Here is a 15,468-nt window from a genome sequence, read left to right as displayed (position 1 = left end):
GACAGCTCAGAAGCAGCCTACAGCCAGAGACACAACCTCTGGCCCCATGGAAAGCAGGGTGAGGAGTGCATCTGTGCCTGGAATGCAGGGTGAGCAAGGAGGCTCCAGTCCCTGATTCTTGGGCCTCAGAGAGGTGTGTGGGCCTCACACTTGGATTATTTGCAGAGCTACTTGTGGCCTCTAGGGAGCAGTACCCAATGGGCAGTGTTGAAAATAAATGTGCAGTGATTACCTTGGGTCTGGCTGGGCCCAGTTCTCCTGGGCTCCACATCATCTCCTTAGGGTTTTTCTACTGGAAAGTTATTGCTTTAATTTGTAACTTTTGTCTACAGGGGATATCTTAATAGTTTCTTTTAATCTTCAGTCCAGGGAACTCATCTTGTTTATTCAATCAGATCAGAACTCCAATGTTCATGTTGATGGTCATTTATTAAAAATTGTGATTTTTTTTAAGTTGAAGTATAGTTGATTTACAATGTTGTGTTAGTTTCAGGTATACAGCAAAGTGATATATATATATATGTATGTATATATATGAATAAACAATGCTATTGCTTACTTAATAGAATATAGTATAGTGTAAAATAACTCTTATGTACACTGGGAAACCAAAAAATTTGTGTGACTTGCTTTATTTTGGTGCTCTGATAGCAAACATGCTGTGTAATATCGCTGAGGTATGCTTGTGTGTGTGTGTATACATATATATATATAAAATAGATATATATGTAATAGTAGCCATCCTAATGAGTGCAAGGTGGTACCTTACTGTGGTTTTGATTTGTACTTCCTTAATGATTAGTGCTGTTGAAGATTTTTTTCATATTTGAATAAACAAATGGCTTAGCCATTTGTATATATTTGGAGAAATATCCATTCAAATCCTTTTCCAATTTTTAAATCAAATTTTTTTCTTTGTTGTTAAGTAGTAGGAGTTCTTTATGTATTCTGGATATTAACCCCTTATAAGATATATGATATGTAATATTTTCTCCCATTTCATAGGTTGCTTTTTCACTCTGTTAATTGTGTCCTTTGATGCACAGATACTTTTAATTTTGATGATCAAGATTATCTATTTTTTCTTTTGTTTTCTGTGCTTTTGGTGTCATATCCAAGAAATTATTCCCAAATCCAATGTTATGAAGTTTTACCCTTATGTTTTCTTCTAAGTGTTTTATAGTTTTAGATATTACATTTAGGGCTTTTATCCATTTTTAGTTCATTTTTGTATGTGGTATAAGGTAAGGGTCCCACTTCATTCTTTTGCATGTGGCTATTTGCATTTCCCAGCACCATTTGTTGAAAAGACTGTTATTTCCCCACTGAATGGTCTTGGCACTATTGTCAAAAATCACCTAGCCATTTTTATGAGGGTTTACCTCTGGGCTCTCTATTCTGTTCCATTAGTCTATATGTCTGTCTTTATACCAGTACCACACTGTTTTGATTACTGTAGCTTTGTAGTAAGTTTCAAAATCTGGAAGTGTGAGACCTCCAACTTTGTTCTTCAAGATTGTTTTGTCTACTCAGGGTCCCTTGAAATTCCATATGAATTTAAGGATGGGTTTTTCTATTTCTAGGGAAAAAACCCTGCTGTTTGGAATTTGATAGATTAAATTAAACCTGTAGATTGCTTTGGGTAGTATTGACATCTTAACAACATTAATTCTTCCATTCATGACCATGGGGTGTCTTTCCATTTATTGGTGTCTTTAATTTCTTTCAGCAAATTTTTATAGCTTTCAGGGTACAGGTCTTCTGCCTCCTTGGTTAAATTTAATTCTAAGTATTTTATTCTTTTGGCTGCTATTGTAAATGGACTTGTTTTTAAGATTTCCTTTTCATACTCTTCATTGTTAATGTATAGAAACACAACTGATTTTTGTATTTTGTAATTTTAAAAATATATTTATTTATTTATTTTTGGCTGTATTGGGTCTTTGTTGCTCTGCATGGGTGTGGGCTTTTTCTAGTTTCAGCGAGCAGGGGCTACTCTTCATTATGGTGTGAGGGCTTCTCATTGCAGTGGCTTCTCTTGTTGTGGAGCATGGGCTCTAGGTGTGAGATCTTCAGTAGTTGTGGCATGCAGTCTCAGTAGTTGTGGCTCACAGGCTCTAGAGCGCAGGTTCAGTAGTTGTGGGCTTAGTTGCTCTGCGGCATGTGGGATCTTCCCAGACCAGGGCTCGGACCTGTGTCCCCTGCATTGACAGGAGGATTCTTAACCACTGTGCCACCAGGGGAGTCCTCGTATGTTGATTTTATATCCTGCATCTTTGCCGAATTTGTTTATTAGTTTTAACATTTTGTGTGTGTGGAATCTTTAGGGTTTACAACATATAAGATCCTTTCATCTGTGAACAGAGATAATTTTACTTCTTTCTTTCCGATTTGGATGCCTTTTATTTATTTTTCTTGACTAATTGTTCTGGCTTGGATTTCTAGTATTATGTTGAACAGAAGTGGTGAAGGCCCTTGTCTTGTTTCTTAGAGGTAAAGCATTTAACTCTTGACCATTAAGTATGATGTTAGCTGTGAGCTTTTCATATATGGCCTTTATTACGTTGAGGTAGTTTCCTTCTATTTCTAATTTGTTAAGTGTTTTTATCATGAAAGGATGTTGAATTTTGTAAAATAATTCTTCTGTATCAATTGAGATGATTAAGTGATTTTTTCCCCCTTAATTCTGTTAATATGTTTTATTACACTGATTGACTTTTGTGTGTTGAACCATCGTTACATTCCAGGAATAAATCCTACTTGGTCATGGTGTATGAGCCTTATAATGTTCTTTTGAATTCTGTTTGCTAGTATTTTGTTGAGAATTTTTGCATCAATATTCATTAGGTGTATTGGTCTATAGTTTTCTTTCTTGTAGTGTCTTTGCATGGCTTTGGTATCAGGGTAATGCTGGTATCATAAAAGTGAGTTTGGAAGTCTTCCTTCCTCTTTGATTTTTTGGAAGAGTTTGAGAAAGATTGGCATTAAGTTTTAAAAATGTTTGGTGGAGTTCACCATGAAGCCATCTGGTCCTGGAGTTTTCTTTTCTGAGATATTTTTGATTACTGATTCAATCTCTTTACTAGTAATAGGTCTGTTCAGACTTTCAGTTTCTTCATAATTCAGTCTTGGTAGGTTGTATGTTTCCAGGAGTTTATCCATTTCTTCTAGGTTAGCCAAGTTTTTGATGTACAGCTGTTCATAGTAGTCTCTTATGAACCTGTGCATTTCTGCAGTGTCAGTTGTGATGTCTCCTCTTTCATTTCTGATTTTATTTATTTCTTTTCTTTCGTTTTCTTAGTCTTGCTAAAGATTTGTCAATTTTATTTTTTCAAAAAATCAGTTTTATTGATTTTTCTCTATTGTCCTCTTAGTCCCTATTTAATTTATTTCTGCTACGGTCTTTGTTCTTTACTTCCTTCTCCTAACTTTGGGCTTAGCTTGTTATTTTTCTAGTTCCTTGAGGTGTAAATTTAGGTTGTTTTTTTGAGATTGTTCTTTTTTCTTTTTAATGTAAGCATTTACTGCTATAAACTTCTGTCTTAGAATTGCTTTTGCTGCATCCCCTAAGTTTTGGTATGTTGTATTTCCATTTACGTTGGTCTCAAGGTATTTTTTGATTTCCCTATGATTTCTTCTTTGACCCATTGATTGTTCAGAAATGTGTCATTGACTTCTTCCAATTTTTTAAAATAGATCTTTATTGGAATATAATTGCTTCACAATACTGTGTTAGTTTCTGTTGCACAGCAAAGCGAATCATCCATATGCATACACATGTCCCCATATCCCCTCCCTTTGGAGCCTCCCTCCCACCCTCCCTATCCCACCCCTCTAGGTCATTGCAAAGCACCAAGCTGATCTCCCTGTGCTATGCTGCTGCTTCCCACCAGCCAACTATTTTACATTCGGTGGTGTATATATGTCAATGCTACTCTCAGGAATGTTTCATTTAATTTCCACATATTAGTGAATTTTCCAAGTTTCCTCCTGTTATTGATTTCTAGTTACATGCCATTGTGGTCACAAAAGTTGCTTGATATAACTTCAGTCTTCTTATATTGGTTAATACTTTTTTTGTGGCCTAACACATGATCTATTCTGGAGAATGTCTTGTGTGCACTTGAGAAGAATGTCTGTTCTACTGCTGTTGGACGGAATGTTCTGTATATGTCTGCTAGGTCTATTTGGTCTAAAATGTAATTCAAGTTCAATACTTCCATATTGATTTTCTGTTTGGATGACCTACCCATTGTTGAAAGTGGGATATATCAATATATGCTTTCAGATATGTTAATATTTGTTTAATATATATAGGTAATCCAAGGTTGGGTGCATGTATATTTACACTTGTTAGATCTTCTTGAGTAAATGACCCCTTTATCATTATATAATGACCTTTTTTGTCTCTTATTACAGTTTTTGACTTAAAGTCTATTTTGTCTGATGCAAGTATAACTCCTTTGCTCTTTTTTGGTTTCCATTTGCATGGAATATATTTTTTCTATTCCTTTACTTTCAGCCTATGGGTGTCGTTAAAGCTAAAGTGAGTCTCATATCAGCAGCACAGAATTGGGTCTTATTTATTTATTTATTTATTTTGCGGTACACGGGACTCTCACTGCCGGGGCCCCTCCCGTCACGGAGCACAGGCTCCGGACGTGCAGGCCCAGCAGCCATAGCTCATGGGAGGGGTCTTATTTTTTAATCCATTCAGCTACTCTGTGCATGCAGAGTGGTAATGGAGTCAGGGTCTGAAGTGTGGGTGCAGGCAGAGCAGCCATGGCTCTGGGGCCTGGGACATTCACAAGGTTAAGGAGGGCTGACAGCCCTCATCCTGAAGTGGTGCAACAGCAACTCCTTCTTGGGAGGGGTGTGGAGTGGTGTCTCCCTCTTCAAGTAGTCTGTAGTCGCAAAGGCTACCTGTGTCCTCTGCAAAGCAGGTCATTGGGATCCATGCTGATGAACACTATGTGACCCTCCACTGAGATATCTGTGGGAGCCTGCAGTTTTTGAATTAGAGTCTACTTTGTCTGATATTAGAATAGCCATCCCTACTCTCTTTTGGTTATAATTTACACTGAATATCTTTTTCTAACCTTTCACTTTCAACCCATGTATGTCATTAGATCTAAAACAAATCTCTTATAGACACAGTATCATTGGATTCTGTTTGTTTTACCCATTCTGACAATCTCTGTCTTTTGATTGGGTAGTTTAATCCATTTATATTTATATTTAAAGTAATTACTAATAGAGAAGGACTTGCTATTACCATTCTGATATTTGTCTTCTGTATGTCTTATAGCTTTTTTGGACCCTCATTTCCTCCCTTACTGCCTTCCTTTGTGTTTGGTTGATTTTTTTTGTAGTGACATGTTTTGATTTCCTTCTTATTCCTATTGTGTGTATTCTATAGATATTTTCTTTGTGGTTACCATGGGGGTTACATAAAACATCCTAAAATTATAACAACCTGTTTTTAAAATATTTATTTATTTATTTTATTTTTGGCTTTGTTGGGTCTTCGTTGCTGCGCACGTGCTTTCTCTAGTTGTGGCAAGCAGGGGCTACTCTTTGTTACAGTGCGTGGGTTTCTCATTGTGGTGGCTTCTCTTGTTGCAGAGCACAGACCCTAGGCGCGTGGCCTTCGGTAGTTGCGGTATGTGGGCTCAGTGGTGTGGCTCACGGGCTGTAGAGTGCAGGCTCAGTAGTTGTGGTGCATGGGTTTAGTTGCTCCATGGCATGTGGGATCTTCCTGAACCCGTGTCCCCTGCATTTGCAGGTGGATTCTTTATTTTTTTTTAACATCTTTATTGGAGTATAATTGCTTTACAGTGTTGTGTTAGTTTCTGCTGTATAACAAAATGAATCAGCTATATGTATACATATATCCCCATATCCCCTCCCTCTTGCGTCTCCCTCCCACCCTCCCTATCCCACCCCTCTAGGTGGTCACAAAGCAGCGAGCTGATCTCCCTGTTCTATGCAGCTGCTTCCCACTAGCTATCTGTTTTACATTTGGTAGTGTACATATGTCAATGCCACTCTCTCACTTCATCCCAGCTTACCCTTCCCCCTCCCCGTGTCCTCAAGTCCATTCTCTACATATGCATCTTTATTCCTGTCCTGCCCCTAGGTTGATTTACTTCACTCTGTATGACAGACTCTAGGTCTATCCGCCTTACTACAAATAACTCAATTTCATTTCTTTTTATGGCTGAGTAATACTCCGTTGTATATATGTGCCACATCTTCTTTATCCATTCATCTGTCGATGGACACTTAGGTTGATTCCATGTCCTCGTTATTGTAAATAGTGCCGCAATGAACATTATGGTACATGACTCTTTTTGAATTATGGTTTTCTCAGTGTATATGCCCAGTAGTGGGATTACTGAGTCATATGGTAGTTCTATTTTTAGTTTTTTAAGGAACCTCCATACTGTTCTCCATAGTGGTTGTATCAATTTACATTCACACTAACAGTGCAAGAGTGTTCCCTTTTCTCCACACCCTCTCCAGCATTTATTTTTGTAGATTTTCTGATGATGGCCATTCTGACTGGTGTGAGGTGATACCTCATTGTAGTTTTGACTTGCATTTCTCTAATTATTAGTGATGTTGAACATCCTTTCAGGTGTTTGTTGGCAATCTGTATATCTTCTTTGGAGAGATGTCTATTTAGGTCTTCTGCCCATTTTGCATTGGGTTGTTTGTTTTTTTGATATTGAGGGCAGGTGGATTCTTAACCACTGTGCCACCAGGGAAGTCCCATAACAACCTATTTTCAAATTCACTTACATAAAACTCTACCTCTTCACAGCTCTGCACCTTCCCACTTTATGTTATTGATGTCATAAATTATATCTTTATATGTTGTATACCCATTAATATAGAGGTATAATTATTTTTTATGCATTTGTCTTCTAAATTCTATAGTAGAATAAAAAGTGGAGTTAGAAATCAAAGTTACAATAACACAGGTATTTATATTTGTCCATATATTTACCTTTACTGTAGATCTATATATTTTTGTATGGTTTTGAGTTACTGTGTAGAAAAAAAAAAAGGTGACTCCATTTCTACCAGCCTATCAGAGACTAAGGGCTTCCTTCTTGAGAGGTATTTGAAAATTTCTGGCTTCTGTTACTTCTAAAGTAACTTCATAAGCATTGACTTATTAATTAAATAAGTTAATAATTTAATTAATAATTTAATGGATATGAGCCTATAATATTTCAGGCAATATACATAAGTACTTTTTCGGGGGTGAATATAATTTCTGGGCATGCAGGTAACAAACTTTTAGGTTGCCTTTCAATGTACATATTCTTAGAGAATTGAAACTGTCAAAGAAATCTTGACTTTTAGTGGCTGGCACCAGAGTTGTCCCATAATAGTGTGTCCCTGGGGTGAGCACCGGAGTTATCCCATAATAGTGTGTTCCTGGGGTGAGCTGAATGCATATTCTCAACTTTCGTAAACTAGTCTGATTATAATCTGAACTTCATAAAGTTCATGTGCCACATTGAGTTCGTTGTTTAATATTCAACAAGGATTATGCCAGCAAAGTAGTGCTGCAGGAAAACATCAGGTAAGTGTTGGCACTGCTGTGACTTGATTTGTGTTGCAACATATTCCACCTGGTTAATGATCTCAGTCACCACCCTTGCCTTATATCTCTGTCTTCTAGGTCTGTAACCTTGGAAGTTTTGAACTTAGCTCATGGACTCCTAGTACCTGGCACTGAGAACATGCTGTACAACCTCCATACGTGACAGATAGGGAGCTGAGAGTGCAAGGGTCTTGTCCATCAAGTGAGTGAACGACAGATTGGAGTGGGACCTTGGGGTCTGGACTCTCACGATGACGTCCTCCCAACAACACTGTTCTGGTTATTCCTTCATTTCTTCTGTAATCTCATGTCTGGTCAGATCCAGCTGGTTCCTGCTTTCCACTCCCTGCCTTCTCCATTGCTCCCTTCCATAGGTCACTCTGTGCCTCAGAGACCCTCTGTGGCCCTTGACTACATTCTTAGAAGGAATGCTTAGCCTCAGTTTACAAAGCTGTTCTAGGTGAAGCTGATGGGAGGCCTGGGCCTTGTCCACTTGGCATCATCATATTCTGACATCTGTTTCCCACCTTTAGGGGTGGTCCTTGCTTGAAAAGAGCTGATCCAGAGGGTCAGACTTGACCCTTTGGCTGATCTTGCAGTGCTCACTTAAGCTGCTGCCCTGTTCCTTTCTGCTCCATCTTTCATCTCTTAGACATGTCCTTTGTTCCAACCCAGCAATTCTGTGTGTTGTCTCCCTGCAGAGACTTTGCCTTCCAGGGCTGTGCCGGGCTCCATGGGGAGAGCTGTAGGCACTTAAGAGTGGCTTGTAGAAGGCTCTGGAACAGGAGGTAGGGCCAGCGTCAGCAGTTGGCAGGGCAGGAGGGAAAGGCTGGGCCTCAAAAGGCCCTCACTGTCATTCAGTTAGATAAGCATGTTTTCCTAAGCTCTCTTGCCAGGCATGGTGCTTGATGGTGGAGAAATAAAAGCAAACTTACTTCCCTTCATGGAGCAAGTCTATGAGCACCATTTTTTTCCAACAGCATGTGCTCAACTTCGTGTCTCTGTCATGTTTTGGTAATTCTCACAACATTTCAAACCCTCCACCGGCAAAAGATTATGACCTGCAGAAGGCTCAGATGGTGTTTAGCAATTTTCAGCAGTAAAGTATTTTGAAAGTAAGGTATGTACGTTGTTGTTTTTTGTTTTAAAGACATAATCTATTGCACACTTAGTAGACTACAACAGATTGTAAACATAACTTATATGCACTGGGAAAACAAAAAATTTGTGTGACTTGCTTTACTGCGATATTCACTTTACAGCAGTGGTCAGGCACCGAACCTGCAATATCTCCAAGGTATGACTACACTGTATTTGCATTCCTACCTTCCTTGAGTCAATTCTTTATCCTCTCAAAATACTTCTTGGGATCACCCTCTAAATTAACTATTTATATCCAAGTATTTATCTGTTTGGGGGAAATTAAAACTAAGAGCCCTATTATGTACCTGGGTTTTTTTTTGTTTTTTTTTTTGCGGTAACCGGGCCTCTCACTGTTGTGGCCTCTCCTGTCGCAGAGCACAGGCTCCGGATGCACAGGCTCAGCGGCCATGGCTCATGGCTCATGACACTTGTATTAATGCCTTAGGGCTGCCCTAGCAAAGTACCATAAGCTGGGTGGCTTAAAACAACAGAAATTTCACTTGCGTGGCAAGGTCAATAGGGGATGGATCACTGGTCAAAGCCGCATGTTGCCGTCATCCCCTTTGCCAGTGACTAGTCTGTTAAGCTTCCCTCCTAAGGGAATGACGGGTGCTGAATCAGCAGAAAACCAGTTCCATTTCCTGCAGAGACATGAGACCTGGGGGACAGCTGGCGGTTCACTCATTCAGAGTAAAGAGAGGAAACGCCCTCGCAGGGGCTCTGGCCATGCCAGGCGTCAGTCACTGTCAGAAGCCATCGGTTCTGTCAAAGGAGACTGGAGCCATGTGGACATACCTTGCATATGTTCCATAGCATTCCAGAGTTTTAGTTTCTTCAATCAGTGTTTGTTGAACTCTTATTGTGTGCCAGGTACTTTTTCAGTGTTGAAGATGTGAGGGCAAACTAGACAGACGGGGTCCCTGCCCTCGAGGGGCTCACATCCCAGTGGGGAGAGAGACAATGAGGAGACAAATACAGCAATTACATATCACCTAAGCGCCAAGACGGAAATGAACATGGTGCTGAGATGGCAAGTAACGGGGGATGCAATTAGTCCAGAGGGTCAGGGGAGGCCTCTCTGAGGAGGCAGTATTTTAAGCTGAGACATGAAGAATTAGGGGAGGAGCATTCCAGGTGGTGGAAACAGCAAGTGCAAAGGCCCTGAGGCAGGAAAGGTCTTGGCTTTGTCTGACAATAACAGAAGACCATGTGTCTGGAGGGCCACGAGTGAGGCAGGTAGTAAAAGGAGATGAGGCTGGAGGGGTAGGCAGGGGCCTCAGGGGCCCGTGGCAGGAGGCTGACTTTTAATAAGTGCATCTGGAACCCACCGGTGGGTCTTTAGCAGGAGAGCAACACAGGTTGCTTCCCCTGCAGGGGCAGTGGGGAGACTGGCCAGGAGGGGGCAGAGTGGAAGTGGGGGGCTGGCTGGGATCTGCCCAGGTATTCAGGTGAAAGATTCAGGAAGTGGAGGTGGTTCAGAGCAGACACAGCAGAAATGCATATTGTGGGAGGAATAGACAGGCCTTGAGGATGGACTGGAGGTAGGGGTGAGTGAGAGAGGAACCCAGGGTCCTGGCCTGAGCAGCCTGTCGCCACTCACAGTGGCTTCCCTTCCGGCCTGTGCCATACGTACCTGCTGTGCTTTGGGGACTCAGGTCTGACTCTTTGGGGCTCCATTAGGAGAGGTTAAAGCCCAGAAAAGCAGAACGAGAGGCCAGACAGGGGAACTGGATTGCCCACTTCATGCCTTAAAGTGCTTAGTCAGTGGCTTCTCAGTCTCAGTTGGGTAACCTGAGCTCCTTGAGTTTAGTCTTGGCAACTGACTCATCATTTCCCAAATCCTCCAAGATGATGTCTGGTGTGTAGGGAGGGGTTAGGACTTTTGGGAATAAGAAAGTGGGCCTCGCAGGCCTCCATGGTCGGGGTGGGGTTCACTTGAGTTCTGTTCTGTGGCTTCCAGCCTGGAGGGAGGGTCCTCCAGGCTGCAGGGGAGGTGGGACACTGAGGTTCCTCACTTAGATGTCTCGGTGGGGGAGGAGGCTGCTGGGCAGGATGAGCCCCGGCTGCACCGAGACGTCTGGAGTGTGGCCCTGCACGCAGAGCCTAGTCTGCAGAGAGCCCACGGGTCTCCCTGCCCTGCTTGCCCCCAGGAACCTCTGCTCCAAGTGTGGTGACAGGGTCCCAGAAGTCCTCCATGAGGGAAGGAGAAGGGACTGTATTAGTTTCCCAGGGCTGCCGTAACAATGTGTAACAGACTGGGCAGCTTAAACAACTGAAATGTGTTCTTTCACAGTTCTGGAGGCTGGAAGTCCAAGATCAAGGTGTCAGTAGGGTTGGTTCCTTCAGTCTTCTCCTTGTGTCTTCACATGGTCTCCCCTTTGTGCTTGTCTGTCATAATTTCCTCATCTTATAAAGATACCAGTCAATTGTGAGATGGGAATTGACATATATACACTCTTGAAACTGTATCTAAAATAGATAACTGGTGAGAGCCTACTGTGAACTCTGATCAGTGCTCTGTGGTGACCTAAATGGAAAGGAAGGCAAAAAAAGAGGGGATATATCTATACGTGTAGCTGATTCACTTTACAGTGGAAACTAACACAACATTGTAAAAGCAACTATACTCCAATAAAAATTAATTTAAAAAAAAGAGACACTAGTCGTATTGGGTAGTACTCACCCATATGACCTGTTTAAGCCTTAATTGCCTTTTTAAAGGCCCCATCTCCAACCACGGTCACATTCTGAGGTACTGGGGGTTAGGACCTCAACCTATGAATTTGGAGGGGACACAATTCAGCCTATACAGGATCTCAGGAGAGAGCCCGTGGGCCTGCACATAGCTGTCACAGGAGGGTGAAAGGAACCTGCAGCAGTGCATGTGCACTGTCATCAAGGCTGGGTGGAGTGGGGGGTTGGGACCTGGGCCAGTGAGAAGGGCCCAGGTCAGCAGGGGTGACTCTTAGACCAGATAGAACCAGACCTGTGACCTTAATCATTAAGCTGTGCTCGTTCCAAACAACCTCATCAGTCCCCCTGCTGGGATGAACCACCCAAAGGGCACGGGGGCTTTGAGGCTAATGTTGGCCCCATGGGTGTCCTTTTAGGGCCCAGCCCGCTGCTAAGCACATTGCAGGCCCTTTGCGAAAACATCTCCTGGTTGTTTGTGAAACACCCTGTGGACGCCCAGGGGCACCGCTCATCCTTATGCCATTTAGGGATTTCCAAGCACCCGCTATCAGGAGTTTCATCTGAACTTCAAACATGCCTGGGAGGTCAGCAGGGGGTTCTTGTCCGGGCTTCTGTTTGGATTTACAGAGATTTCCTGGGTACCTCTCTGGGTCAGGCATGAAATGCTTCCAGTTTGGTGGGGAAATGTCAGACCCATGAACAGACCAATTCAATATGGTGAGAGGTTGGTCCTGGGGCTTTGGGAGCAAGAGACAGAGCACTTCGTCCCAAAGGGGTTTGGGAGGAAGTGACCGCTGAGCTGGCGCTTTTAAAATTTATTGCGAAAAACCAAATTCATAGACATACATGCTTTAAAAAGTGGAACAGTCCTACCCAGTTACAACAAAATTAGAGCTGCCTTGCTCTACCTGATCCCCACTCTGGTTTTTCCCTCCAGTGTCCATTTTCACCCCACTTAGAAGTTTCTTCTGGCGTTTGTTGCCATGTCATTAAATGACATGCTTATCCTACTGTTTCTTGCTTACTCTGGGAGATGAGAGTTCAGGTTTCCGGTATCCTTCTTGCCTCACACCCACTTCCCGCCTTCCCAAAACAGGGAAAGGAATGGAATTCTTATTTGCTGTTTGCCTCATTATGACCTAAGTTCTCATTATTCACACTGAAGCCATGCACACGTCTATGCTTCTGTTTCTGTTCTTGACATCTTTTCATTTTCCTTGGAACCAATAATTCCTCTAGTAATGATGAGTTTTCTGTGTCCCAGTCTATCACCTGTTTTCCGCCAGAAGTGTAACTCCCCTCTCAGGACGTTCAAGCCCTCCCCAGGCTCTCTCCTTGCTTAGGCCTAGGCTGCTTGCTCCTGCTTCTACATGGCCGTCATGCTGGGCATTCCCCTTGCCTCTCTGCTGCACTGAGTTACCTGGATCTGTCTCTTTCTTGGTTTTGTCCCTTGTTTTGGTAGAGGGCATCATCTCGTCACATTCTGAGGAATGATGCCTAGGAGTAAATTTTTTTTTTTTAAGAACTTGCGTGTCTGAATAATGTTCTGTTTTGCATTCATGCTTGTTTGGGCGTAGAATTCTAGGTGGGGCAGAATTTTCTGTCTGAATTTGAAGACGCAGAGTCTTGCTTCTGGTATTGCTGTTGAGAAGTTTAATGCCCTTCTGATTTCTCTTCCTTTGTGTGTGACCTGTTTCTTGTCCCCACTCCCTTTTGGAAGCTTTTGGGATTTTCTTTTTGTCCCTGGTCTTCTGAAATGTCATGACTCTGTGTCCTGGTGGATCTGCTCTCATCCATTGTTCTAGGCCAGAGCTGTCCATCCACCTTTCTGCGCTGATAAAAACGCTCTCTACCTGTGTTGTTCAATACTGTGGCCTCCAGCTGCTTGAGGCTACTGAGCACTTGAAATCTGGCTGATGTGACCAAGGAACTGCTTGTCTGGTTTTATCTAATTTTAAGTAATTTATATTTAAGTTTAATTAACCATATGTGACTAGGGGCTACCATGTTGGATTGGTCATTGCACTTCAATGACCTTTCAGTATGGAGACTCTTGCCCTTTTGTTCTGGGAAGTTTTCTTGAATTATTTCTTTAAGTTTTAAAAATTATCTGTTCTGAAACCCCTATTGGTCAGATGATGAAACTCCTGCAACGGTTCTTTATTTTTCTTATTTTTTTCTCTCCCACTTTCCATCTTTGTCTCTATTTTTCTTTTGGACTGAATCATTTAACTTCACTTTCATACCTTTCAATGGGATGCTACGTCTTGTGTTATTTTTATTTCTATGAGCGCCTTTTTGCTCTCTGCTCTGATTTCACATCAGCACAGGACTCAGGCCACTGTGACTGTTTTGCAAAGCTCCCTTCCTCCTCCCACACTGCTTCTGTTCCTCTGAGCTCCTTTTTCTGTTCGTTTGGATCTTTCCCTTTAATGCTGGCTAGTCCTTGCCTGTCTGCTTGTGTTTGAGGATGTGTGGGAGTTGTCAATGGTGGGCTTCGGTGTAGAGCTGTCTGGCTGGAGAATCCCTGAATATCAGGGTCTGTAGATCCTTTGGGCTGTTCTGCTTCCCAAGAAGGAATTCCCTAGTCTTCTGCCCAGGAGATGAAGGGTGGTGGAAATCTCATGACTCCTTCTGCTTTCAGTAATGCATCCTGACATCCTCTCTGCCAGGTGTCTCCAAGTCCAGAGTACGTCCAGTTCAACATGTGCAGAGAATATCCCCCAGTCTTCTACAGGCTAGGGGAGGTGGCCATAATAAAGTAACACAACCTGGGTGGCTTAAAACAATAGAAATGTATTGTCTCACCGTTCTGCAGGCCAGAAGCTCGGGGTCAGGGTGTCAGCAGGGTTGGTTCTTCCTGGAGGCTCTGAGGGAGGATCTGCTCGATGCCTCTTCCTAGCTTCTGGTGATTGCTGGAAATCCTTGGTGTCCTTGGCTCGTGGCAGCATCACTTCAGTCTCTGCCTCCATCTTCATATTGCTTCCTTCTCTCTGTGTGTGTCTGTGTGTCTGTTCAATCATTGAATTAGGGCCCACTCTACTCCAGTATAACCTCATCTTACTTACCTAATTACATCTGAAAGTCCTATTTCCAAATAGGGTCATATTCTGAAATTGCTGGTGGACATGAATTTTGGGGGAACATTATTCAACCAAGTACAAGAGGGAAGTCTAATACTTTATTACATAGACTTTAAACAGTCCTCTGTTTTCACCCTCACTTAACACTTCCAGTTACAGAGGTACCTGGTACATGCAGTTCCTGAGTCTTTCTGGCCTCCAGCAGCATGGTTCTGTTTACTCCTGTCTCCCGAGTGCTGTGGGATCAGCTTCAGTTTTCTCTGCTCTGCCAAGTGAGTGCTTTCATGGCAGATACACAGTGGTCATGGGCATAGACTCTGGGGCCAGACCACCTGGGTTTAAAGCTTGGCTCTGTGGCTATGTGACCTCGTCCAAGTGACCTAACTCCCCTGTGCCTGTAAAAAGGGGGTGATAATGAGAGAACCTTCTATGTACTGTTATTCTGAGGACTAAGGGGAGAACTTGGGAAGGTGTCTTGCACGAAGAGCTCTTGATGACGCTTGGCTACATCTACTTGTAGGTTCAAACAGTTGGTGGCTGTGGTCTCCTATCTGGTTGTCTTTGTCCCTGTGGATTTATGCCTTTTAAGAAAGCTCTTTAGGGACTTCCCTGGTGGCCCAGTGGTGAAGACTCCACGCTCCCAATGGAGGGGGCCTGGGTTCGATCACTGGTCAGGGAACTAGATCCCACATGCATGCTGCAACTAAGAGTTTGTGTGCCACAACTAAGGAGCCAGCGAACCACAACTAAGGAGCCTGCGAGCTGCAACTAAGACCTGGTGCAACCCAATAAAAATAAATAAATATTTTAAAAATTATTAAAAAAAGAAAGCTCTTTAGTGCATTTTATGGGGGCTTCAGGCAGCTTCAGAAGTAAATGCTTGTGTTAAACCCACCATGTTTAAGCTTCTGAGAGGAATGTTGAAGAGAC

At 42.5% G+C, this 15,468-nt stretch overlaps 1 protein-coding gene across 2 annotated transcripts in view; it reads left to right on the top strand.

The window, feature by feature from the left end:
* The window catches only part of ZSCAN25 (zinc finger and SCAN domain containing 25), a 51,303-nt gene that overhangs the window by 28,978 nt on the left and 6,857 nt on the right, over positions 1–15,468 (top strand). Inside the window, exon 6 of one of the 2 annotated variants that reach the window (XR_009522166.1) lies at positions 7,697–8,738. The gene's annotated coding sequence lies outside the window, so the exon portion shown is untranslated. Of the gene's footprint in view, positions 1–7,696; positions 8,739–15,468 lie in introns of those variants that run through there. The other variant, XR_009522165.1, reaches the window with a different exon arrangement.

The sequence above is a fragment of the Delphinus delphis genome, chromosome 15 (assembly GCF_949987515.2).
Source record: "Delphinus delphis chromosome 15, mDelDel1.2, whole genome shotgun sequence".
NCBI lineage: Eukaryota > Metazoa > Chordata > Mammalia > Artiodactyla > Delphinidae > Delphinus > Delphinus delphis.
The sequence above is the reverse complement of the archived record's forward strand: the minus strand, read 5'-3'. Positions and strand labels throughout refer to the sequence as shown.